The 25,435-nt window shown below is 46.6% G+C and overlaps 2 protein-coding genes across 2 annotated transcripts in view; both read right to left on the reverse strand.

Moving 5' to 3' along the window:
• TMPRSS9 (transmembrane serine protease 9) overlaps nucleotides 1-7,644 on the reverse strand; it is a 117,273-nt gene extending 109,629 nt beyond the window's left edge. Inside the window, exon 1 of the mRNA XM_050933698.1 lies at nucleotides 7,569-7,644. The gene's annotated coding sequence lies outside the window, so the exon portion shown is untranslated. The remainder of the gene's footprint in view (nucleotides 1-7,568) is intronic.
• The window catches only part of SPPL2B (signal peptide peptidase like 2B), a 175,053-nt gene continuing 157,120 nt past the window's right edge, over nucleotides 7,503-25,435 (reverse strand). The window contains exon 17 of the transcript XR_007771331.1: nucleotides 7,503-7,522. The gene's annotated coding sequence lies outside the window, so the exon portion shown is untranslated. The remainder of the gene's footprint in view (nucleotides 7,523-25,435) is intronic.

The raw sequence follows: 25,435 nt of genomic DNA on the forward strand, positions 1-25,435 counted from the left end.
GAATAATCACTTCCCTCGATCTGCTGGCAATGCTCCTATTAATGCAGCCCAATATGCCGTTAGCCTTCTTGGCAACAAGGGCACACTGACTCGTATCCAGCTTCTCATCCACTATAACCCCCAGGTCCTTTTCTGCAGAACTGCCGCTTAGTCAATTGGTCCCCAGCCTGTACCGGTGCATGGGAGTTTTCCATCCTAAATGCAGGATTCTGCACTTGTCCTTGTTGAACCTCATCAGATTTCTTTTGGCCCAATCCTCCAATTTGTCTAGGTCACTCTGGACCCCGTCCCTACCCTCCAGAGTATCTACCTCTCCACCCTCAGCTTAGTGTCATCCGCGAACTTGCTGAGGGTGCAATCCATCCCATCATCCAGATCACTAATGAAGATGTTGAACAAAACTGGCCCCAGGACCGACCCCTGGGGCACTCTGCTTGATATTGACTGCCAACTAGACATCGAGCTGTTGATCATGACCCATTGAGCCTGATGATCTAGCCAGGTTTCTATACACGTTAAAGTCCATTCATCCAATCCATACTTCTTTAACTTGCTGGCAAGAATACTGTGAGAGACTATATTAAAATCTTTGCTAAAGTCAAGGTATATCACATCCACTGCTTTTCCCATATCCACAGAGCCAGTTATCTCATCATAGAAGGCAATCAGGTTGGTCAGGCATGACTTGCGCTTGGTGAATCCATGTTGACTGTTCTTGATCAGCTTCCTCTCCTCCAAGTAGTTCAAAATGGATTCCTTAAGGACCTGCCCCATGATTTTTCCAGGGACTGAGGTGAGATGAGCAGAGATGAACTGTAGTGTGGCAGCTCAGGGCTGAATTGGGATGCCAGGTGGATAGAAGATGAGAGACAGATGAACTGAACTGACCTTTATTTTTCAGAATCTCTCTTTTAGGAGCTCAAAAAAGGAAAAGCACCCGTCACAGTTCATCTCCCTTGTTATTTTGTCCACCAGTCAGCCCTAATATCCATCACACCAGTTTTGGTCTTTTAACTTTTGGTTCAACATGTTCTGTTTTTACCAAGCCTAATTTCAACAGTCCTTGGATTATATCAGTGGGACCTTTTTGTTTTAGACTAATGCAGCTTCCTTGGTTGGCTGTTTTTTGCACTTGTTACAATATTCATCTTGTACTCAAAATTGACCTATTTTTCATGGTTATTGTAACATCATATGAACTTTCACATACATTTTACATTTGAGTTCACAAGAGGGGTACACCTTGTAGGCCTATCAAGCGCAACAGATCCAGTCATGTTAACTTCAGCCTGGATTAAATCTCACTCTCTGGCGGGTGTGCAACAGGACAACCCAGAGAATTGCTGCATGGATTTGGCACGAGGTGAAGCTGTGTAGTGTTAGTATATGGGTCCGTTTGTTAGCCTGGGATAGAATTTTGGGTTTGACTTTTGATACTTCTTTGTTATACTAATATGTGTAAATAAAGGACAAAGACTGTGATGTTGCTTCCTAGTCAGCTGGATTTGTTAGTATAACGGGAACAGATAAGAGCAGTGAAAGTGTTATTGGTGCACACTTTAAGGTTGCCTCAACCCTTATCTCAAGGCAAAGTCAAGCAGCCAGTCAGGAGGGGTAAAGGGTGGGAGGGAAGGTATTAAACACTGAAAGACCAAAGAAATGCCCATTCCTGACTGTAGCACCTCACTCCTTACCCCTCCCATGGGGTACAAAAGGGGTGGGACTGTAGGTGTGCATTGCAGGTGCATTTGGGCCTGCTAAGAAGGAGGAGGTGGGAGGGGAATAAAGACACAGGCAAGGCTCTGTGGCATCAGAGCTGGGAACGAAGCACTGAGAAACAGAACCCGCTGGCGTGTAGAGCTCTGGAGATGCTTGCTTGGAACTCACCCCAATGAACATTGAATTGCCTGTATTTGGAACTTCTGGTCTTCTGCTTTCTGTCTGCATGACAAAAACCAAGGGAGAGGGTGAAGGGAAAGCCCGCCAACATATGGGAGGGAAGAAGAAGGGTTAAAAATGGAAAATAAAAATACAATTCAATTTGTGTTTATTAACCTTCTGAAACTGCAGAAGGCAGAAGGATAAAGCATACCTGTCCTGAAACCCATGGTAATGGGGTATAAGTCTTTGGTGGGGCAGCAGAAAGCAGAGGTTGATCCAGAAGAGCTGGAGGAACTCAGAAGGAGAGTATGCAGCCATGGGTGGAAATGGCCAGTGGTGATGGTTGAAGCCAAATGTCTCAACTGAAGACAGTGCCCCACCTTGTGCTTTCACTCTCTGTGGCCAGGAATTTCTGGTGTCAAGGCATCATACATCAGCAACCTGTCATAGAAGTTGCTGATGGACCAAGCACAGACTGAAGATTTTGCAGACACTTTATAACCTATAGCACTGATCTCAGAGAACAGGTGGCATAATGAGATAGTGAACAAGCCTGCCACTTTGGAGAGCTAGCTTTGAATCCTAACAACGAGTTTAGTGCTCACATCCCTGTCCCCGTTCATCACATCACAAACTATCGCATTTTGGCACAACAGAATAGTAGGGCTGGAATACACAGCATGCATCAGCAGAGTTGTGTATGTGTGTGCATGCTCAAAAACCAGGCCTGGAACACACAGAAGTTCTGCAGATCAGGACTGAGGTGCATCAGCAGAGCTGGTGTGGAGTCCAGGTCTGGAATACATGAAGTGTGCTGTAATAATTGGGCCTACACATTTACCCTAACTGTGAGTTCAGCTGTAGAAAGTAAGTGAAAGTTCACAGGATGTCCCAATAACCTAGAGTAATTAATATTGATGAGAAAACGCATGAAAGGGAGACAGAAAAACTGAATTTGTCCAAACAAAAAGGCCTCCTGGTAGAACTTAAGGACTGTGTTAAGATCATGCCTGGTAAACAAAAGGAACTGAGGACTAAAAATTAATAAACAAAAATTGGTATGTCAAAAATTAAGCCTAATTGGTGGACAAAACAATGAGGGAATGGCTATCCCACCCATCATTCCCAGCTGAGGTCCTTAAAAGGAGACTTTGGGGAGAACAATTAGGTATCAGAGAGAGCTTCACCCCCATGGCTGCCACCCTCACCATCTCCTGGGACTCTGGACCTTCTTCCTCCTAATTCTGAATGCTGTGCTGACCAAACTGGGCCAGAGACAGGGAGCCTGATGACATCACCAGCTCCAGAAGAATCCCAACCAGCCCCTGGGATGTGAGACTTTGTCTCCTTGCACCTCAGTTCAGCCTTTCCCTTTCCTAACTTATTTCTTCTCTTTCCTAGCCCTCTCCTTTGGCCTCGGTCTAACAAGAGTCTGGCTTGGCCAGCCCAGGCTGCATATTTTACAACACTGCTGTAAGCCTGTGACGAGAGAGGCAACTCAAAGCCCAATGTTGGTACAAGTTTGCAAGGTCTTGGACTAGCTGATCACAACATGGGCTGGGCCTGTGTTTTTCCAGAAGGGAGGTGGCAAGTGGGCATCAGAGACTGAAGCTGCATTTTCGATCTGTGCTGGTCTTGTCTCTCCCCCCTTATGTGGGTCTGTCTGATTTTGTCTGCTAGGAAATGGGATCGGACTTCACCACTAGCTCCAGCCCATCTCCATTAACTTCCTCTCTTTTCCCCCAAAGGACCGTTAGCACCATCTGCGATACCATCTACGAGACTGTCAAACATGGGGAGCCTTCTAAAGACTCTCTCCAGCTAGAGGGAAAGGGAAAGGAGGTGCTGTGACAATGAAAGCTTTACATTTCAAATGTTCTAACTGTTTTCTGTTCTTTTCCGTATCTGTAATAAACGGTTAAAAAACAATGGTGTTTGCACCATGGCACTGAGCAGGCTGAGGTCTCTGGGTACCCAACCCCGACCTTGCGTAAAACTGTTTGATGTAGGACAGTGGCTGGGTTAGTCAACATCTTTGACCCACATATTCCATCTACATGAATACAAGACACGCTACAGGCCAGATTGAGCCAGGGCTCACAAACTCTCACGCTTGTCTGCACCTATTCCTTTTCTTTGGAATCTGGTTGCACAGGACAGACCATCTCTCAGGGAGGAAGGGCAAAAGGCCAGTACACAGATTAACTGATAAAAAGTCACTCAATTCTGGGCTAACATAGCCTGTGCTACATGTGGCAGCTAACTCCGTATTTCATGAATCATTCTGCTGGCTCCAAATTCTGTGCACTCGAGTTTTAGGTTTTCTCGTCCCTCACTGGGTCCACAGGCTCCACTAAAGCTGATGGGATTGTACAACTTCTCAAAGGCTGCGGGGATCCCCTCTGAACTGTACAGACAGCTAGGCTGATTAAACAGGGCTTGCAGGGTCTTTGAATCCTATGCTGGGTGGTCTTTTTTACTGATTAAAAAAATGAATTCCTAAACATGAACAGCTCAGTAGCTGCCATAGTGAGCAATCTACTAATAACCCCCATGTGCTGTGTGGAGTTAACAGTTCCTGGCTCTTTAGAATAAGTGCTTTGTTCATGATCCACAGCCACGTTGGGTCAATCCCAAGCATGCATATTGCAGGTATATTCTGACAAATCCTTTTCCCTTAAGAAAAGTGACTGATGCGTGACTCTAAAAATGGCCTTGGAGGTCTCCTTGTTTACTGTCCCTCTCAATCTCCAACCTTTGCTCAGTTTACAAGTAAAAAGATTTGTTCCCCTACCTGCCAGCCCCACAACCTCAGCCTGGGATCTGAGAATCAAGCTCGGTTTGTCTCTGGCTCTCATATTGTCACCAGTAACAATGGTTCTGAGATCAGTCACACCTCTGAATAGGCACCTTCCATTAGTATTTACGTAAAAATTCTGTTGAGTATGAGAGAGTTAGACTATACTCCAGCTCCCGGTCCCATTACTGTGTGGCTCCAGAGGGCTACATACATAATAAAGAGCCAGAACACTGAATACACACAGGGAACACATCTGGAGAGTAAGACAATGCCATTTTTACCTAGTAACTTTTCAAAATAGAACCACGATTTAAGCCTCTGCTTTCCAGCCCATGACCTAAACTCCTTAGTGTTGAAAATAGCTCATTTGCTTTAATAACTTCCAAGCCCACATGTGTCTCCTTTTGGTCACAGCCCCTTTCCCCCTCTGCTCAGGATGTTTGTCCTAATGCCAAGAACGAGGAGGAAATTCTGACTCCATTGACATCAGTGGAAGTTCTGTCAGGGATATCAGTGCAGCCAGGATTTCATCCTGGAAAATTAAGGGCTTAACCGGAGTTCTCCATCTTGTGGATAAACAAGAGAATTGACTGACATACAAATTAGCAGCATTATTTACACTCCACCTTCACGTGGGCTCAACTTGTTTTCAAGTTTATCCCTAGATGTTTATTAGCACAGAAATCCTGTATAGGCTGGCAAGTGTCCTTTGCAATGAGTGCCCCCACAAGGATAGAGCTACCTAGAACACAGTATCAGAGGGGTAGCCGTGTTAGTCTGGATCTGTAAAAGCAGCAAAGAGTCCTGTGGGACCTTATAGACTAACAGACGTATTGGAGCATGAGCTTTGGTGGGTGAATACCCACTTCGTCGGATGCATGACAGGTGACTTCACTTCACGAACTGGACCCAAAATAGGACTTAAATCAGGTGATTGGAATCAGTATCAGTTGAATCAATGGGAGCTTTAATCGTTGACATCTATGATTGTTGGATCAGGCCCCAGATATTTTGATATTGCATAATGTCCATCTCAGAGCCCAGAGAAAGGTTTGGACTCAGCCCCTGAGAACTTACTGCTGGGACCAACCTTTGAACTGTCCAGTCAAACCCACCCCAGAGCGTACTAACCCAGCTCAGCTCTTCACAAAGAAATGATGTGACGCTGGCCTTGAGGATGATGCCGTTCTGAGGCAGGGCCATTCACACACAGGGCAAGACTGGCTCAAAGTCAAGAGATTCCGGGGAATGCTTAAAAATACAGAGGATTCTAACTCTCAGCCAATCCTCTTCTGCTGACTGGCTCTGCACCCTCACCCCAACAAAGCAGCTCATGTACTGACTCACGTACTAGCTGTAAATACAAAAGCTATGCACAGTACTTGGCTGTTTTACTCCCCAGTTAGTTATTGACTATACTCCATCCAATGCTCATACTATCCAGTACCCACATCATACCAGTACCATACTAATATCAACATGCTTTACAATCCCGCGTTTATCCCACGTGTGCACGTTGAACATATTTAATACATTTATTGGTTTCCCCCTTATCTATATTGACTGCTCTTAACACTGTATTTTTATTTCCAATAAAAATGGTATTTTCTCTGAATTTGAATGCTCATATTTCTGTGTACCTGTGAAGTGTTGTAAACCTTGTTTTGTGGCTTCCAGCGCTACTACTACTGCCGTCCTTTCCTACCCAAGGCATTCCAAAGAGGGCTGAGAAACAGCATTTTCCAAAGAAACTAAGCCTCCTTTCTTGGCAGTCTGGATGGGGAAATGGTGGAAAGTGACACCACCTGCCGGCTTATCACCAAACATGAAATGCTTTGGAAAGATCCATAGCGGGGGAGCTTGGCAATGAGATGCCTTATTTCCCTGGATCGTCAACCGGCATTAAAATGCCATATGTGCCTTTGCAAATCTCCCCAGCATTGCTAAGATGCAAGCGAAGGATCCCATTAAAACCAGAAGTGTACCCTCCTCCCAGTTACAGTTTAGTGCTGAACAGGGATCAGTGTAAGACACAGAAACCAACTCTTCTCATCTAGTAAGTCAGGGGTTCTCAAACTGGAGGTTGGGACTCCTCATAGGGTCGCAAGGTTATTACCTGGGGGGTTGCGAGCTGTCAGCCTCCACCCTAAACCCTGATTTGCCTCCAGCATTTATAATGGTGGTAAATATATAAAAAGATCTTTTTAATTTATAAGGAGGTCACACTCAGAGGCTTGCTATTTGAAAGAAATCACCAGAACAAAAGTTTGAGAACCACTGCAGTAAGTGAACAGCTCTATGTTCCACTGTTAAGGAAAATTACTTATCCTTAAGTGACTTGAAAATACTGGCACCTTAGTACTAAGTTATTGACATGTAACACATTAAAACATTTTAAAATAAAATATAAAACAAAATAAAAACAATCTATTAATATCCAAGAACTTCAGCAACTAATATCTGGTTCCCCAACTCCAATCAAACAGCCAGGCTTTCTCCAGGCATATGGATTTATTCTCTAGAGAGGAGCTGCTCTTGGTGCCCTGTTCAGGCAGAGGCGCTGTTCTTAATCTTGAATCACTCAACTCAGAGAGCAAAAAAGTAGCTAGCTTTGTGGAGAACGAGTCAAGGAGTGAAGGAGCCTTCCAACCATCCAATCCCTCCAATAACTACTGCAGACTTCTGCTGGGGGTCACTTGAAAAATAGTCTGAATGTACTTTTCCCTACTGAATGTGCAGAGTGTGTGCAGCTCAGAAAATAGTGCAGTAAGAAACAGGCGGGGTTAGTGAGAACTCGTTCAGGAATCACCAGCTCGGCTCCTGCTATGCAATGAGGCTAACCTGCAGGGAAAAGAAGAATGACTTTTAGGAAGTTGCAATAACTCACCTGCTTTGCTCTGCTTCTTTCCACTGAGGTGTTTTCCCCTAGAAAAGCCCTTTCATCCAGCTCCGGTGCCTCCCCATAAGCTCCCCTCACGCACTGCCTGCTCAGTTACACTAGCTGAGGGATGTTTGCTGGGAAGAGAGGGAGGTGTGCCGTAAGGAGCTTAAAGGCACAGGGCTAAGAGACCCACAGGAGATTCACCTTGAAGTGCAGTTCTACTCTAAGATGTGCCTGTGTCATGATTCTTCACACTCCAGACATAAGGGTTCAGTTAAAAGCACAAAGTCAGTGCCTGAGGCACTTAGTTCACAGTTCTGTTGCTGTTGGGCAAGCAGAACAGAACCCGCTCTGCTCCTCAGAGCTAGGATGGCTTTGGTAAAAAGTGCTGGTGAGGAAAATCAGCAAATGCAGGACCCTGTACACACAGGACACAATATGACAGGGCCATCTGACAGCCTCACTTTTCAAACCAAAGAACTGTCTGTTGTACTTCTATGGCTCTCTTCACAATCGTTAATGAATTTACCTTCACAGGAGCTCTGTGTGGCAGGAAACACCATTAGCCCCACATCCCAGGTGGGGAGAACTTCACCTGGAGTCACCCAGGAAATCCAAGTGTCTCTGTAGCGGGGTGGTCACCTGCTCCTGCCTTAAAAGGCTTAAAACAGCCTGGGGAAAGGGCTGTGGCAGGGAAGGAAAAGCTAGGTTGATTGGGGAAACACCCACAGTTGGGGCCACTCCCCAATCAGGCCACAGCTGGCCCTATAAAAGGGCTGTGAGGCAGCAGCTTGGAGAATCTTTCTCTAGTGATAGAGAGGGAAAGGCCTGGCTGCCTGGAAGCTGAGAGGGTACCAAGACTGAAGCAGGGCTGGGGGAAGGCCAGAGGAGCTGGAGACCTCCGGCCTAGAAACCCCACAGGCTGCAGGCCTTGTTAAAGGCCAGAAAAAGGTACTGTGGGGCAGGGCTGGGGGAAGGCCCAAGGAGCTGGGGAGCTCTGGCCTAGAAACCCCCAGGCTACAGACCCTCTTAAAGGCCAAAGACGGTACTGGGGTTGCAGAGGGCAGCCCAAGGGCAGGCAGAGGCAGCAGGTCCAAAACCCCCCTTTCCAGTTGTCAAGGTTTTTTTCCCCCTCTGAACTTTAGGGTACAGATGTGGGGAACCTGCATGGACCCTTCTAAGCTTAATTACTAGCTTAGATCTGGTATCACTGCCACCACCCAGAATTTCAGTGTCTGGGGCATGTTCTGTCCCCCCAAAACTTTTCCCTCCCTGGATTGCCTTGAGAGGCTTCACCACTTCCCTGGTGAACACAGATTCAAACCCCTTGGATCTTAAAACAAGGAGGAATTAACCATCCCCCTTCCTTTTCCCCCCACCAATCCCTGGTGAGTTCAGACCCAATCCCCTTGGATCTTAAAACAAGGAAAAATCAATCAGATTCTTAAGAAAGAAAGATAAAAATCATCTCTGTAAATCAGGATGGAAAAAGCTTTACAGGGTACTCAGATTCATATAGCCCAGAGGAAACCTCCTCTAGCCTTAGGTTCAAAGTTACAGCAAACAGAGGTAAAATCCTTCCAGCAAAAAGAAACATTTACAAGTTGAGGAAACAAAAATAAGACTAACACGCCTTGCCTGGCTAATTACTTACAATTTTGAAACATGAGAGACTGATTCAGAAAGATTTGGAGAGCCTGGATGTACATCTGGTCCCTCTTAGTCCCAAGAGCGAACAACGAACAAACAAAAAGCACAAACAAAGACTTCCCTTCACCAAGATTTGAAAGTTTCTTGTCCCCCTATTGGTCCTCTGGTGTCAGCCAGGTTTACTGAGCTTCTTAACCCTTTACAGGTAAGAGAGACATTAACCCTTAACTATCTGTTTATGACACCAGTGACGAGTGGCACTCACACTGCAGTCTGCCCCAGGGAACGGGGGCTAGGTGATGACTGGCAGTGGCCATAGATTGAGGCAAGGTGAGGATAGAGGATGGGGGTTCCCTGGGGAGGGGAGACCCAGATCTGTGGGGGAGTACTGCCAGGGGGCAGCACCCCAGCCTGAAAGGGGCACCGGGGTCCAGGAGGGACTCAGGCCCAGCAGCAAGCGGGACACTGGCCTGCAGAGGGCGCTCCAGAGCTGAAAACACTAATTCCCTGGATGAGCAGCAGGAGGCGCTGCAGCGGTGAGTCTTGCCCTGTTACAGTCTCTTAGCAGAAGCTAGCACCCTAGTCACTGGGCCAGCCTCCTTCCCTGCCCCACTGATGAAAATTGGCTGAAAATCCATGGGAAACTGGCAGGTTCTTTTGCCCTAAATTCTTGCAGCCCAGCAAGTCACTGTTAGTAACTATCGCTCCCACTGAGCAGCGTTTTGAGCTGCGACTCTCTGGAACCCACCCTACAGCTAAAGAGACGAGCGCTTCAGTCCATCTGATCAGACAGCCAAAAGTTTCAGAAAAGAGTGGAAGGAAGAATGCTTGATCTCTGACTCAGATTGGGTTAAGTGTAGGACTAGCACAGAGGGGATTTCAGAGCAATTTTTTCCCCTTTTCATTGTTGTAAACCACTCAGATGTGAAAACAAACCTAACCTGCTGCACGTAGGTGTGGTGTTTAGATGTTGCTTGTAATTATTAGAACTGGGAGCACTGGCTGTAGAGTCCCTGAAAGGACAGGAAACAGGAAGGAGGGGGGGGGTGTTGAGGAGGCAGAGAGAGTTACAGAGGGTGCAGCAGCAGCTTGGTAAAGAGGTTTCCACTTTAAAAATAAAGTCCTGTTGAAGTTTGTTAGTACCTTGCTGGTTGATACAACACTTTGGCGACGAGGATAGATCTTCTGCCTCTGAACCTACCTGCACCCTTTCTGCAAAGCCCAGGTGAGCCTCCAATTGCTTTTACTGCCTGGATCCATATCTGCTTGCAATCAGTGCTATAGAGATTTCTGAAGAAAGCACATTCTGCCTTGGAGCAGAAGGGCAGCGTATATTTTACACCGTGCCCCTGCAGATGATCAGGGGCGGCTCTAGGCACCAGCAAAGCAAGCACCTGTTTGGGGCAGCCCATTTGCAGAGGTGGCATGGGAGTTGAGAACCAACAAGGGGCTCTGGGAGCTGTAGTTCCTTGGTTAGCTCCTTGCCTACAGTGCCAGCCCTGGAGCAGGGAAAGAACTACATTTCCCAGCATTCCTTTGGCCACTACCAACTGGAAAGGAAGGAGGGGGACCTCCTGTGGCAGCACTGTGAGTGGAGCGTGGTAGGGACCATATTGTAACATTAAAAACACAGGACACTCCAGGGGGAGGGAAGCCCACCCGCCACCATCCACTTCCTCCGACTGCCCCCCACAGAAACCCCAAACCATCCAGCTCCCCCTGCTCCCTGTCCCCTGATCACCCCCTCCCAGGACCCCTGCCCCTAACTGCCCCCCAGGACCCCACCCCCTATCTAAGCGCCACTGGTCCTTGTCCCCTGATTGCCTCCTCCTGGGACCCCTGCCCCTAACTGCCCCCCCAGGACCCCACCCCATATCTAAGCACCACTGGTCCTTGTCCTCAGCTGCCCCCTCCTGGGACCACTGCCCCTAACTGCCCCCCCAGGACACCACCCCATATCTAAGCACTGCTGGTCCTTGTCCTCAACTGCCCCCTCCTGGGACCCCTGCCCCTAACTGCCCCCCAGGACCCCACCCCCTATCTAAGCACCACTGGTCCTTGTCCTCAGCTGCCCCCTCCTGGGACCACTGCCCCTAACTGCCCCTTAGGACTCCACCTCCTATCTAAGCCTCCATTCTCCTTGTCCCCAACTGCTCCCTCTTGAGACCCCTCCCCAACTTCCCCCCAGCACCCCACCCCCTACCTGACAAACTGCTGAGACTCCCATGCCTATCCAACTGCTGCCTGTCCTCTGACTGCCCCCCTGAACCTCTGACCCATCTAACCCCCCCGCTCTCTGTCCCTTGACTGCCCCCCCGAACCTTCTACCCCTTCTCCAACCCCCTTACCGTGCCCACTCAGACTGGTGTGTCTGGCTCCATGCAGCTCCAGACACGCTGCTGCATACATGCTGCCGTGCTCCCCCGCAGAGCCCACAGCCGCCCCCCCACCCCTACACCCAGCACCTGCCTTCCAGATTTGAACACCTCAAAATTCAGGAGTGCTCAAGCTCGGTTTGGGCAGCTGTTACTTCATTTCTCCCAAATCAAATATACTGATCCACTGTAACTTGCTATAGAAAAAGTAGGATAAAATTGAGCAAGAAATGCTTCCCAGTGGTTATTAGGACTGGAATTGCTAGTTTCAACAGCCATTGCCTTTTGTTTGTTTGTTTAAAAGGAAGACAGTGATATTGCATTGGCAAATTCCCCATAGAAAGAAAGAGTGGAACAAAAGAATAATAAAGGCACCTCAACTTTTCCTCATTTATGGAGGACAGTCTTACAATATGCATCCAGATATCCTCCAATCACACAAGCTGAAAATTGTTCCACTTTACTGCAGCTCTGTAACCATATGGGAACCAATCCTGTCTGTGTTCTGTGCACATCCAAAATTCCTGCTGAATGACCTGCCCTGGGAGCGAGTTACCAGTGACCCAGGGCTGCAGCGGAAGGAGGGTGCAGGTGGGGGATGGGGAGAGCCCAGGGCTGGGCCGGCAGCAGGGTGGGGGGAGGGCACTGGTGGGGGGAAAAGGGGGAAGCCCAGCACTGGGGTGGCAGGGGGTGGGGTGGAGGGGGGAGAGCCCAGGGCTGGGGCAGCAGGCGGGTGCGGGGGGGAGCCCAGGGCTGGGATGGAGGGCAACCAAATTTTTTTTGCTTGGGGCGGCAAAAAACCTAGAGCCAGCCCTGCAGATGATAAATATGAGACTGAACTCACTGCATTAAAGAACTTTTTTGTGCCAAAAGTGAATGTAGTAGCTAATCGCTACAGATTTCGCCAGCGTGAGCAGAAATCAGGGGAGTATATTGCAGTATATTGCTTCCTTGAGGAGTCTGATTGTAACTTGTGACTTTGGGAATATGGCAGATGAGATGATTAGAGACCAGCTCATTGAGAAAAAAACCAGGCTGCGTGTAAGAACGCTTACTTCTAGAGCCACAACTTACACTAGAAAAAGCAATAACCATTGCTACTCAGATTGAGTCAGCTACAGCTGAAGCCAAAATAATGAGCAGGGATACAGGAGACACAGTCCAGACTGTGACTCCTTTGCAGAAAAGTTCACTATCACTGCAGACAAACAATTGCAAGAGGAAAACTAATGAAAAGCCACTGAAACCGCAAATTCAAAATACAGTAAAAGCATGCTTTCGCTGTGGATCCCCACAACACCTTGCAAGCTACACAGGATGTCCGGCAAAAGTAGCTCAGTGCAATCACTACAAAAGATTGGGCGTTTTGCTAAAGTATGCCACAGTAGCCAGTTCAATCAACAGGTGCATGCAGTTACAATACCAGCTGTTACTGGGCTGAGTGTGGACAAAATCACTACTGCACATATTCCAGAACAGATAAAGTGCACTGTAAATGTTTCCACCATACCCACAGGCAAATCACACTCTATTCAGCTAAATGCTGGACACTGGCTCAGCCGTATCTATACTACCTGATTCCATCTATTTGCATTACTTTAAAGATGTGCCTCTTATCGAACCCAAACTTCAGTTGCTGTGCTATTTGGAAAACCTTATTCCAGTACATGGCTGCCTGCCACCAATAGTTACTTTTGGTGATTGCCTGTGTAACTCCAGAGTTCTACATTGTCCACAAAGGCACTCCTATCCTTGGCAGGGATTTATTGGCTGCTTTAAATCTCAAGGTAGTTAATGGACGAATTGATCTTCCTCAGCAAAGCCCTCTTGCGGTACACACATCAGTTTTGGTTGGAACCCAACACCAGGTTGAAGAGAAACTTGGCTGTGCTTATGGTTTTCTGAATAAAGTTAAAATGCAGAATAACGTGAAGCCTGTATGACAGAAATTACGGCGCTTACCATTTTCAGTCAGGGAAGCTGTTTCAGAGGAACTTAGAAAACTTGTTCAAAAGGACATTATTGAAGAGATTAACTCCTTGGAATGGGTTTCACCTATAGTGGTGACACAGAAGAAGTGTGGAGGCATTCGCCTTTGTATGGACTTAAGGGAGCCAAATAAATCTATTGTGATTGACAGCCATCTTCTTCCTCACTAGAAGTAGTATTTGCAGAAGTCCGTGGAGCAAAGATGTTTTCTACTTTTGATTTGCAGAGCGCATACCACCAGGTTATGTTGCATGAAGATAGCAGAGACCTCACAGCATTTATTACACATGAAGGACTATTTCATTTTGAACGTGTCCATACGGTCTCGCATCAGCCCCTAGTGCCTTCCAAAAAATGATGTAATTCATTCTGAAGAATCAACATGGAGTTCAGTGCTATTTGGATATTATCGTGTTTGGAAATGTTACTGAGGAGCATGACAATAACCTGTAGTCTGTACTAAACTGCATCACCAAAACAGGCCTCAAGCTCAATAGGTCCAAATGCAAATTTAGACAAACTGAACTCTCCTTTCTGGGGCATACAATTTCACAGGCTGGACTAAAACCTGATCCAGATCATATCCTGGCAATTTCAAATGCTGCTCCTCCAACAGATTTGCAAACCTTATGTTCCTTCTTGGGTCTTACCTCCTGGTATGCAAAATTCATTCCTAATTATGCTTCTGTCATTGAACCGTTACGAGAATTACTGTGGAGAAGTTCAACCTTAGTGTGGACAATGGATGCACAAGTTAGTTTCAAAACGGTGAAAGACTTGATTGTATATAGTCCAGAACTTGGACTATTCAGTCCCGCATTGTCTACAATTGTAACTACTGAGGCTTCGGGTTATGGACTTGGGGCTGTCCTCACACAACTTTATGAGGACAACACAGAGAGGACTGTGGCATTTGCTTCAAGGACGCTGAGTAATGCTGAGAGAAAATATTCTACAGTTGAAAAAGAAGCACTTGCTTGTGTCTGTGCTACTGAAAAATGGAGAACTTACCTGTGGGGCCGCACGTTCAAGCTGCACACAGACCACAGCCCTTGGATGACATTGCTCACCACAAAAGGACTGGGAAGAGCAGGATATCATATTGCTAGATGGTCTGCATCTTTCAATTATGAACTGGAATATAAGCCTGGATATTAAAGTGTGGTAGCTGCCTTTCTCACCTGCCTTTGCCTTCACCAGATGGTCCACCGGAGGATGAGGATGTAGTAGTTGTGCTTATTACAAGCATTTTTACTGCAGTTACAAAAGAACAATTTCAAGCTGCTTGTTCAGCATGTCCAATTCAACAAAAACAATGGGAATTTCTGACAAAGAGGTGGCCCAGTAACCCTAAAAACCTTGACCCACTTTTGCTGCCTTATTTTAGAGTTCGGGATGAACTTTCTTTGCTCGATGGCTGTGTGCTACAAGGTACACACTGGCTACTTGTGCCAGAAGAATTACAGTCAAAACTCATACACCTAGCACCCAATACTCATCAAGGAATTGTCAGAACAAAATGACGACTATGGGATCTGTATTGGTGGCCAGCGATGGACTCTCAAACTGAAGCACTCATAAAATCCTGTGTCACTTGCCAAATGAATGATAAAACAGCAGTGACATGTACCCCTCCATTACAGCCTGTTCCTCTTCTTGAATCTGCATGGGAAAAAGTGGCGATTGACATTGTAGGACCCTTTGATATTGCTTCAACTGACTGTTGTTATGCCATCACTTTAATAGACTATTTCAGTAAATGGCCTGAGGTAGCGTTTACATCGCAAATCTTGTCTGCTACAGTAATTAAGTTCCTCTCTTCAGTTTTTAGCAGGGAAAGTAACCCGAAAGAACTGGTTTCAGATAATGGTAGTCAATTTACTTCCCTGGAGTTTGAAACTTTTTCTAGCAGATAGGAACATTTGACATAGCCAATGGGAAAATCGAACGGTTTAACAGAAGTTTGAAAGAGTTTGCAAACAGCTCAACTGGAAGGGCGATTGTGGATAACCTTCACTACTGATTTCTTGCAAGCATACAACATGACACGCCACAACACAAAGATCACCCACAGAGTTACTGCCTGGGAAACAGATGAATACTAAACTGAACATTGCTGGATTGTTAAAGGCATGACCTGAGGCCCCAACCGAGGATGATGTGAGAAAAACAGTTTAACAGAACCAAGCAAAGTGTAAGGCTTTCACAGACAAGTGGCAGGGTGCTAACCAAAGTTTGAGTGTGGTTCTTTTATTAGAATATGAAAACCTGGAATTTTACACAAAGGGGACCATAAATTCACAGCTCCTCTTAAAATCATAGAGAAGAAGAGACCTTACACCTATCGACTTTCTGATGGGTGGGTATGGAATGCTTCTTATCTTGCACCTGCCTATGCACCAAGAGATTATGCCAACACCTAGTCTGCATTGGATGACTTCACCGTAGTATCAACACAAGAAGACATTGCACTGGAACCGGGGCTTGAGAGACGGCCTGTCAGACCCAGATGACCACCTGTCTGGACTAGAGGCTATGTTATGTAGTATCTACAATGTTTTCAGTGTAATATTTCTGCCAATAGTATAGTGTCTTGTTTCCATTTGTTCCTGTGGTTAGAACAACGTTTATTTTAATTGGGAGAGTTTCTTAAGAGAAGAGGGAATGTGGTGTTCAGATGTTGCTTGTAATTATTAGAACTGGGAGCACTGGCTGTTGGGAGTCTGAAAGGACAGGAAACAGGAAGGAGCAGGGAGAAGTTGAGGCTGAGTGAGAGTTACAGAGGGTGCAGCAGCAGCTTGGTAAAGAGGTTTCCACTTTAAAAATAAAGTCTTGTTGAAGTTAGTTCCTTGCCTGGTTGTTACAACAGTAGGAAAGTGTATAGGGCTGTGGATTTGTGTCTTGGGCACTTATACTCCTACCACTTTTCCTCTATCAGCTCTTTCCAGGTCCAGCATTTCAGTGGTCCCAAGCCAGCAACCATGACATGTGAGAATTGATTACATTCACCCTTGTTTGAAAATCTCTGCAAGGCTGAGATTTCTGCCCTACTAGGAAGAGCATGGAACTACAGACAATGCTAGATTAAGGCAGAGATTAAAATTTACCTGCCTAGTTAAGTCCAAAGTTCAAGTTCCCATCAAATCAATGCAAAGTTTACATTGGAAAAACTGGAGAACATCTGATTTGTGGAGCTAAATATATTTGGCCATAAAAGCTAGACTGAGCACCATTTACCATGTGACTGCTGCCCAACCTTACTGGCAGACCGTAGACAACATGCTGTTGGATGGGGCTGATACATCCTGGTAAACCACAGCTGCCATGCTGTCCAGTGAGCCAGCTATAGGTTGATGTTCTCATGCAATGTTAATGGGTAACCATGATCCAGCACGTGCAATCAGGGACCAGCATAAAATAAGAAAGCAAAGACTATGGGGTGGAGGGGGACAACCAGGGACATAGAGAACCGCAAGCATCATTTGAGGCCTGAGAACCCTGCTTTACTGAGAGAGACTAAGGAAACTATTTAGTTTATCCAAGAGAAGACTAAGAGATGAGAAGACTAAGAGATGACCTGACCATGGTCTATAACGGGTTGGCAACCTTTCAGAAGCGGTGTGCCAAGTCTTCATTTATTCACTCTAATTTAAGGTTTCGTGTGCCAGTAATACATTTTAACGTTTTCAGAAGATCTCTTTCTATACGTCTCTAATATATAAACTAAACTATTGTTTGTTTGTAAAGTAAATAAGGTTTTTAAAATGTTTAAGAAGCCTAATTTAAAATTAAATTAAAATGCAGAGTCCCCCAGACTGGTGGCCAGGACCTGAGCAGTGTAAGTGCTACTGAAAATCAGCTTGCAGGCTGCCTTTGGCACATGTGCCATAAGTTGCCTACCCCGGTCTATAAATTCCTACATGGGGAGAAGATTTCCGACAGTAGAGGACTCTTTAGCAGTCAGAGGAGAAAGAGAGCCAATGGCTGGAAGCTGAAGAGAGACAAGAATTCAAACTAGAAATGAGTTGCACGTTATAAACTGAGGGTGAGTCACCATTGGAACAACTTACCTGGGGATTGTGTGTGTGGATTCTTGATCACTTTAAAATCAAGAATGGATGTCTCTTTCTAAAATATCTGCCCTTGCTCAGCCAGAAGTGATGGGCTCGATGCAGGAATCACTGGCTGAGATTCTATGGTCTGTGTTATGCAGCAGGTCGGACTGGATGATCATATTCCCTTCTGGCCTTGAAATTGATTATTCTGGGGGGGAATCCTCTGGCATTTCAGACATGTCCAGGACACCATTTACACTGCGTTTGTAACTGAAATGAAATACCTTCACAGTATAAGTACAACTAAGTTCTCGTGTATAACATTAAATGCTCTAGTTAATCACATATGCATTTCTAAATGTAAAAAGAGGACCAATCTTCTCTGGGACAGGCTGGCTAGAGTGGTCAGAAGAGACTTAAACTAATAACAAAAAGAGAGGGTAAAAAGATAGAAGATATAAGTACTCATTTAGCACAAAATCAAGATGATGAGACCAAAATTGATGAAGGAACCAAAGGATATGAAAAAAAGAAATTTAACTGCCTATATACCAATACTAGGGAAATGGGTAAGAAACAAGAGGAATTAGAATCACTTTTATGAACATACATTTCATCCACCTGGTGTCTTGTACACCTTATACACAGTAGACTGGAGGGCTGCTACTCGCCGATCAAGCTTCTGTACCAGCTATGGATTGGCTACCGAGCATCCTTCCCAGCTGTCTTCACTATAAGATCCTTTAATAACTGACAGGAATGGGCCATGCGAGCTTAAGGTATGTCACTCTCAGCACCACCTACTGGCTGAACAGTGTAATACAGTCTAACATTCTATTACATCTCCCCTGTTAAGTTCTACATTCCTACCACTGTCTTTAAAGTTCAGTAGGCATCAGTGTGTTAAGTGTCTCTGAATCATCCTGCTTTGTTAATTACATGACCCGAGCGCATAACAATTTGGTCATCTTGCTGTCCATTAGTTGAAATGATTGGCTGTGGTCGGTCTGGAATCTGAGAGTCTCCTTTTGTTCTGCATCTGTCATCTGCAGGGTTTGCTCTGTTGATTGTTCTTTCTGAGGAATACCCGGCTGATGTCCAGGGCTGTTGTACACTTAAGGCATATTACACACAGCACCACCTAGTGGCTGAATTACATAATACATGCATCTGAAGAAGTGAGGTTTTTTACCCACGAAAGCTTATGCCCAAATAAATCTGTTAGTCTTTAAGGTGCAACCGGACTCCTTGTTGTTTTTATAATACAGTTTAACATTCTGTTTCAGGTGGTATTACTGAAATCTGGACAGATGATATCCGTGACTGGACTGTTATATTTAACAATTATAACCTATTTAGGAAGGACAGAGTGGGAAAAAGGGGGAGTGGAGGTGCACTCTATGTAAAAATGGAATTACCTGTTTCTGAGTCACTGATAACTCAGAAGAAAATGATACTGAATGCGTATGGACCAATTTCCTCACAGATAAAGCACAAGCTGGAGTATTAGCTGGTGTCTTCTATGGACACACTATGGACCAGGGTGACCGCCTGCTTATGTAGCTATCTATAATGTGTAGGGGGAAAGCTGTGTGATCATGGGAGATTTCAACGTGAGTGAGGTCTCTGTGACACTGACAGGCCAGGTACCAGCTCATGCCAAGGTCCCCATGTCTCCACTGGACATTGATAGACAGAGTTGGACTCTATCTGTCTCACTTGTGGGTTAATATTGATAAACTAGGTATTAGGATTATAAGTGTTTAGTGTTTGGACTCTGCTGAAGGTTTGTGAGTTGCTGCATAAATTAATCTTATTTGTAATAGCTGTGTTCCATATTATAATGTGGATATTGGAGCAGGTGTATTGTGAGCCTCTGTGACTGTCTGAATCATTATACGAGAGAGCAACATTAATTAGTGTGAAGAGCTGCTTTTCTACAGAAATTGTTATAGCCCTCCAGGAAGAGGAGACCCATCAATACCATATGGGCTATGGGTGGATTTTACAACTGGAAACTCCCAATATCTGCATTGAGGAGTTATCAACACAAGGACTTAAAGACTCTTATTGGTGTTTGGCTCTCCTCCCCATAACAATGAGTCATTCAAGTGGACTCCTTCCATCAGCAGAGTTTGCAGCTCAGAGCACATGGCAGGTGGGGGATAAAAACCCCAGACAAAAGGAACTAGGTATTCTAAGCTGCTTAGACACTGGTGGGGACAAGGTGTTTTCAGGCATAACCAAGAGGTCCCCAGATGCTGGGTTAGCCCTAAAGGACTCTCAGAGCTTGCTGATGATAGACACCTATATTAGCTTTTGAAACTTATGACTGTAACTCCTTCATGGATCTGTGTTTCCTGCTTTAACCTTGCAAATAACACTCCAATTTCCTTTCCCTATTAAATACATCTTTATATACTTTGTTATAGGGTTGGCTACAAGCCCTCTCCTTGGTGCGAGAACTCAACTGCGATTGACATGGGGTAAGTGACAAGTCCTTCAAGATGAATATTGCTATGATTATTGGTGTAAGGGGGCCCTCTATCATCAAGAGATGCTCATGTGGGTGGCCAGACAGACTCGAGAACCCCAGGGGACTGTCTGTGACTCCTTGTTAAGGCTATTGAAGTGCCTGAGGCGTTTGCATGTGGTGGCACTTGGAGGCTGGTTGGAGAAACCCAAGTTCAGAACTTACAACCAATTTGCATTTTGTGCTCCGTTTTTTAAAAGTCTGCCCTGAAGTTGGTACTCACTCTCCTGCATCACTCTTGGGAGCTTCACAGTCTCCTACTGCCAGTACTACAACATCCTGGAATTTCTAAATATTATAGATGAGAATTTCCTAACTCATGATGTGTTGCATCCCACACAGGACGATTCTATATTAGACCTTGTCTTGACAGCTAAAGAGGAACTGAGTGCAGAACTAAAAATGAATGGTAGCTTAGGCACAAGTGATCATGACTTATCACATTTATAATGTGCAAACAGAATAGAGTTCAGACCAGTGATATCAATACTCGGTACTTTAAAAGGGCCAGTTTCACAAAGCTGAAAACAATTATGAGCCAAGTGAGCTGGGAGGAAGAATTGAATCAGAAAAATGTGAATGATAGTTAGGAGTTGTTTAAGAACACTTCAGTAGATGCCCAAAAAGCCACAAGCACACAAATGAGGAAGAAGGCCGTATTACTTAAAAAACAACAACCTGGTTTAGAGGGGAAGAGAAGGCAGCTATTAAAAAAATAAAATATAACAAATGGATGAAAGGGGAAGTTGATAGTAAGTAGTATAAATTAGAAGCTAGGAATTGTAATAAATAAGGAAACATAAGGGAAACAATGGGACACAAGGAGAAATCTATGGCCAGCAAAATAAAGGACAAATAAGAATTTTTTGAAGTATAGTAGGAACAAAAAGAAACCTCACAATGGTATTTGTCTATTACAAGGTGGAAATGAAATTATTAATAATGCAGAAAAGGCAGAAATGATCGCTAATTTTTTCTGACTACATTTGGAAAAAAACAGATATTAGGATCACTCTAGATCTGTCTTATTTGATCTTGTGAAGCACACGGGCTAGGAGGGGGGTGGGAGGGAAGGCATATAATAGGAGAGCATTCCATTTGATGAGGAAGGCGTTGCCAGAGAGTATGGACTGAGTCCTGCTCTGGAGGACAACTGAGGTCATTTGGTGTTTTGTGCAGTTGCAAATAGAACTATTGTTGGAAACCCCCATGTTTGGAAAATATCTAGGAATACTGGTGTGGTCAGTTTCCAATTGTGGTCCTGATAAAATTTCCTGCTTAGGGTATCCGCCGTGGTATTCAGGCAACCAGGTAGGTATGAAGCCATAATATGGATGTTGTGCTTGATGCACCAGTGTAGAACATACAAGCTACATTGTCCTTGAGAATTTGTACCACCTTGTCTCTGATTAGCAGTGTGGGAACAAGTGTTTCGAAACGCTCAGTTCTAATTGGTTTATATGAAGATGGGACTCAGTCGTGGACCATCAGCCCTTTATAGAGAGTGTGGTTGCAGATGTGCTCCCCATGCTAGGAGCGAAGCATTCGTGGAGATAGTGATCGACGGTGGTTACTGTAGGATAGGCACCCCCCTGCAGGGTTGGTCCACCACAAAAGAGAATCTTTGTTTGTCTCTGGCATGGTGAGGCACCTGATTATACTGTGCTTGTGTGGGACATAATTTGTTCAGAGCCAGGCTTTTAGACACCGCATAGGTAATATTGCATACCGGAAGATGAAGGTTGTGGAGGCAAGGTGAGCTAGAATTTGTAGGCAAGTTCTGGCAGACACTTGCGGGCTGTTTTGTGCTGTAGAGATCAAATTGGTTAGAGTTAGAAATAGTTTCATTCATAGGAAGGCTGTTGCCTCAAGAGTTGAGGTCCGCTTCAATAAATCCCAGCTGTTGAAGAGCGCCAGCTGCAGGGCCGTTGTGTTGCAGTCTTCACGGACAACACAACAGCCATGTATTATATAAACAAACAGGGAGGGACGCGGTCTTCCCCCTTTGTGTCAGGAAGCGATCCTACTGTGGGACTTCTGTATAGTCCATTCCATAGACCTAGTAGCCTCCTTCCTCCCAGGAGTCCGGAACACGCTCGCAGATCATCTGAGCAGGTCCTTCCTGGTACATGAATGGTCCATTCGTCTGGACATTCTCCATTCAGTTTTCCGGAGGTGGGGCTTTCCCCAAATAAACCTCTTTGCCTCCAGGGAGAACAGGAAATGCCAGGTGTTCTGCTCCCTGCAAGGTCGCTCTCCGGGCTCCCTGTCGGACGCGTTCCTCATTCCGTGCATGGGCCACTTCTGTTATGCTTTCCCACCGTTTCCTCTCGTCCACCGAGTTCTGATCAAAATGCGCAGGGACAAAGCCCGCCTTATCCTGATCGCTCCGGCTTGGCCGAGGCAGCATTGGTACACCATGCTGCTCGGCCTGTCTCTGTCAGACCCGATTTCTCTGCCACTCTGCCCGGACCTGATCACGCAGGACTTCGGCAGGCTACACCACCCGGACCTGCAGTCCCTTCATCTGACTGCATGGCTGCTAGCTGGTTGAGCCAATCGGAGTTGCGTTGTTCCGCCGCAGTGCAACAAGTGCTGCTGGGAAGCAGAAAGCCCTCCACGCGATCAACATACCTTACTAAATGGAAACGCTTCTGTCACTGGTGTGTTCAAGCAGGACCTTTCTCCGCAGGCTGTATCAGTCCCCACCATCTTGGACTATTTATCGTCTCTCAAAGAGCAAGGTCTAGTGATCTCTTCGCAAAGAGTGCACCTTGCAGCTATTTCCACCTTCCATCCTGGGGAGGCTGGCAGTTCTGTTTTTTCCCATCCTATAGTTTCCAGATTCCTCAAGGGCTTGGAGCGACTCTATCCCCAGGTCAGACAACCAGCCCCTACCTGGGACCTGAACCTCGTCTTAGCCAGGCTCATGGGGCCCCCTCTTTGAGCCTTTAGCCACATGCTCGCTGCTGTACCTGTCCTGGAAGACAGCATTCGTAGTTGCTGTCACCTCGGCTAGATGAGTCTCAGAACTTAGAGCTTTGACTGTGGATCCCCCGTATACAGTGTTCCATAAGGACAAGGTACAGCTGCGACCACACCCGGCGTTCCTCCCCAAGGTCATCTCCTCCTTTCATGTTAATCAGGACATCTTCCTGCCAGTCTTTTTTCCAAAACCGCACTCATCGCAACAGGAACAGCAGCTGCATACTCTGGATGTTTGTAGGGCTCTCACGTTTTACATCGAGAGGACCAAACCCTTCCGGCATTCACCTCAGCTATTTGTAGTGGTGGCAGAACGTATGAAGGGCATGGCAATCTCTTCCCAACAGATTGCTTCTTGGGTGACATCCTGTATTCGGACATGCTATGACCTGGCTCATGTTCCAACTGGCCATCTTACCGCCCACTCTACTCGGGTGCAAGCCTCATCTGCCGCATTCTTGGCCCATGTTCCCATACAGGAAATCTGCCGCGCGGCCACCTGGTCTTCCATCCACACCTTTGCATCGCACTATGCATTGGTCCAACAGTCCAGAGACGATGCCGCCTTCGGCTCTGCGGTCTTACATTCCGCAATGTCTCGCTCCGACCCCACCGCCTAGGTAAGGCTTGGGAATCACCTAACTGGAATGGATATGAGCAAGCACTCGAAGGAGAAAAGACGGTTACTCACCTTTGTAACTGTTGTTCTTCGAGATGTGTTGCTCATATCCATTCCACACCCGCCCTCCTTCCCCACTGTCGGAGTAGCCGGCAAGAAGGAACTGAAGGGTGGCCGGGTCGGCTGGGGTATATAACCGGCGCCATGGCGGCGCCACTCCAGGGGGCACCCTGCCGGCCCACCGAGTGTTGCTAGGGTAAGAATCTCCGACGAACGTGCACGCGGCGCGCACACACCTAACTGGAATGGATATGAGCAACACATCTCGAAGAACACCAGTTACAGAAAAGGTAACTATTTTCTTCTTCGAGTGACTGCTCATGTGTATTCCACAGTAGGTGATTCCAAGCTGTATCTGCTGGAGGTAGGTAGGAATTCACAAGTTCTCGGGACAGAGTACCGCCCTGCTGAACCCAGCATCATCTCTAGTTTGGGAGACTATCGCATGGTGCGAGGTGAACGTGTGAACCAAAGACCACGTGGCAGCCCTACCAATGTCCTGAATAGGGACGTGGGCCAAAAAGGCAGCTAATGAGGCCTGTGCTAGAGTTGAGAGTGCCCTCACAATGGACTGCAGGGGAACACCCGCCAGTTCACAACAGGAGCGGATACACGAAGTGATCCAGTTGGCTCTAGCTTGCTCAGCTGAGGTGACAAACAGCTGCGAGGACTTTCTGAATGGCTTGGTTTGCTCGAGGTAGAAAGCCCAGAGCCTGCATCACATCGAGCATGTGGAAGCGGCATTCCTCATTAGTCTCGTGAGGTTTGAGGCAAGGGCTGGTAGAAAAATGTCCTGACCCATGTGGTAGGCTGGGACCACCTTCGGGAGGAATGTGGGGTGTGGGCTCTGAGCTCCGAGACACGCCTGGTCGATGTGATAGCAACCAGGAAGGCCGCCTTCCATGAGAGATGAGACCAGGAACACGTGGCCAGTGGCTCAAATGGGGGCCCCGTAAGCTGAGCCAGCACCAGATTCAGGTCCCACTTGTGGGACCAGGGGCTTAGAACACGGGTGAAGCTGGTCCAACCCCTTAAGGAACCTGCTGGTCATAGCATGGGAGAACACCGTGTGTCCTTGCACCGGAGGATGGAAAGCTGATATGGCTGCCAGATGCACCCTGACCGACAAGGGTGCCAGGCTCTGGGCCCTCAGGCGGAGGAGGTAATCGAGGATAAGCTGGATCGAGATGGCCATTGGGGATACACCTTAGTCTGTCGCCCACCTAGCAAAACGAGACCACTTTGCCATCTAAGAGCAGCAAGTGGAGGGCCATCTACTCTCAAGGAAGACATGCTGAACCGGAGCTGAGCATGTCCTCTCCTCGCCACCTAGCCACTGAGCAGCCACACCGTGAGGTGAAGAGCTGCCAGGATGGGGTGGAGGAGACAGCCCCAGTCCTGAGAGAGCAGGTCCGGGTGGAGTGGCTACAGACATGGCAGAGCCACCGCCAGGCCCAAGAGGGTCCCATACCAGTGCTGCCTGGGCCATGCCGGGGCAACGAGGAGGACCCGTGCCTTGTTCGTCCTTATTTTCTCTAGGACACTGCTGATCATCAGGAAAGGGGGGGAAGGCGTATAGGAGTTGGCCTGACCAGGGCAGGATAAAA

Source organism: Gopherus flavomarginatus, chromosome 24, assembly GCF_025201925.1.
Source record: "Gopherus flavomarginatus isolate rGopFla2 chromosome 24, rGopFla2.mat.asm, whole genome shotgun sequence".
NCBI classification, from domain to species: Eukaryota; Metazoa; Chordata; order Testudines; family Testudinidae; genus Gopherus; species Gopherus flavomarginatus.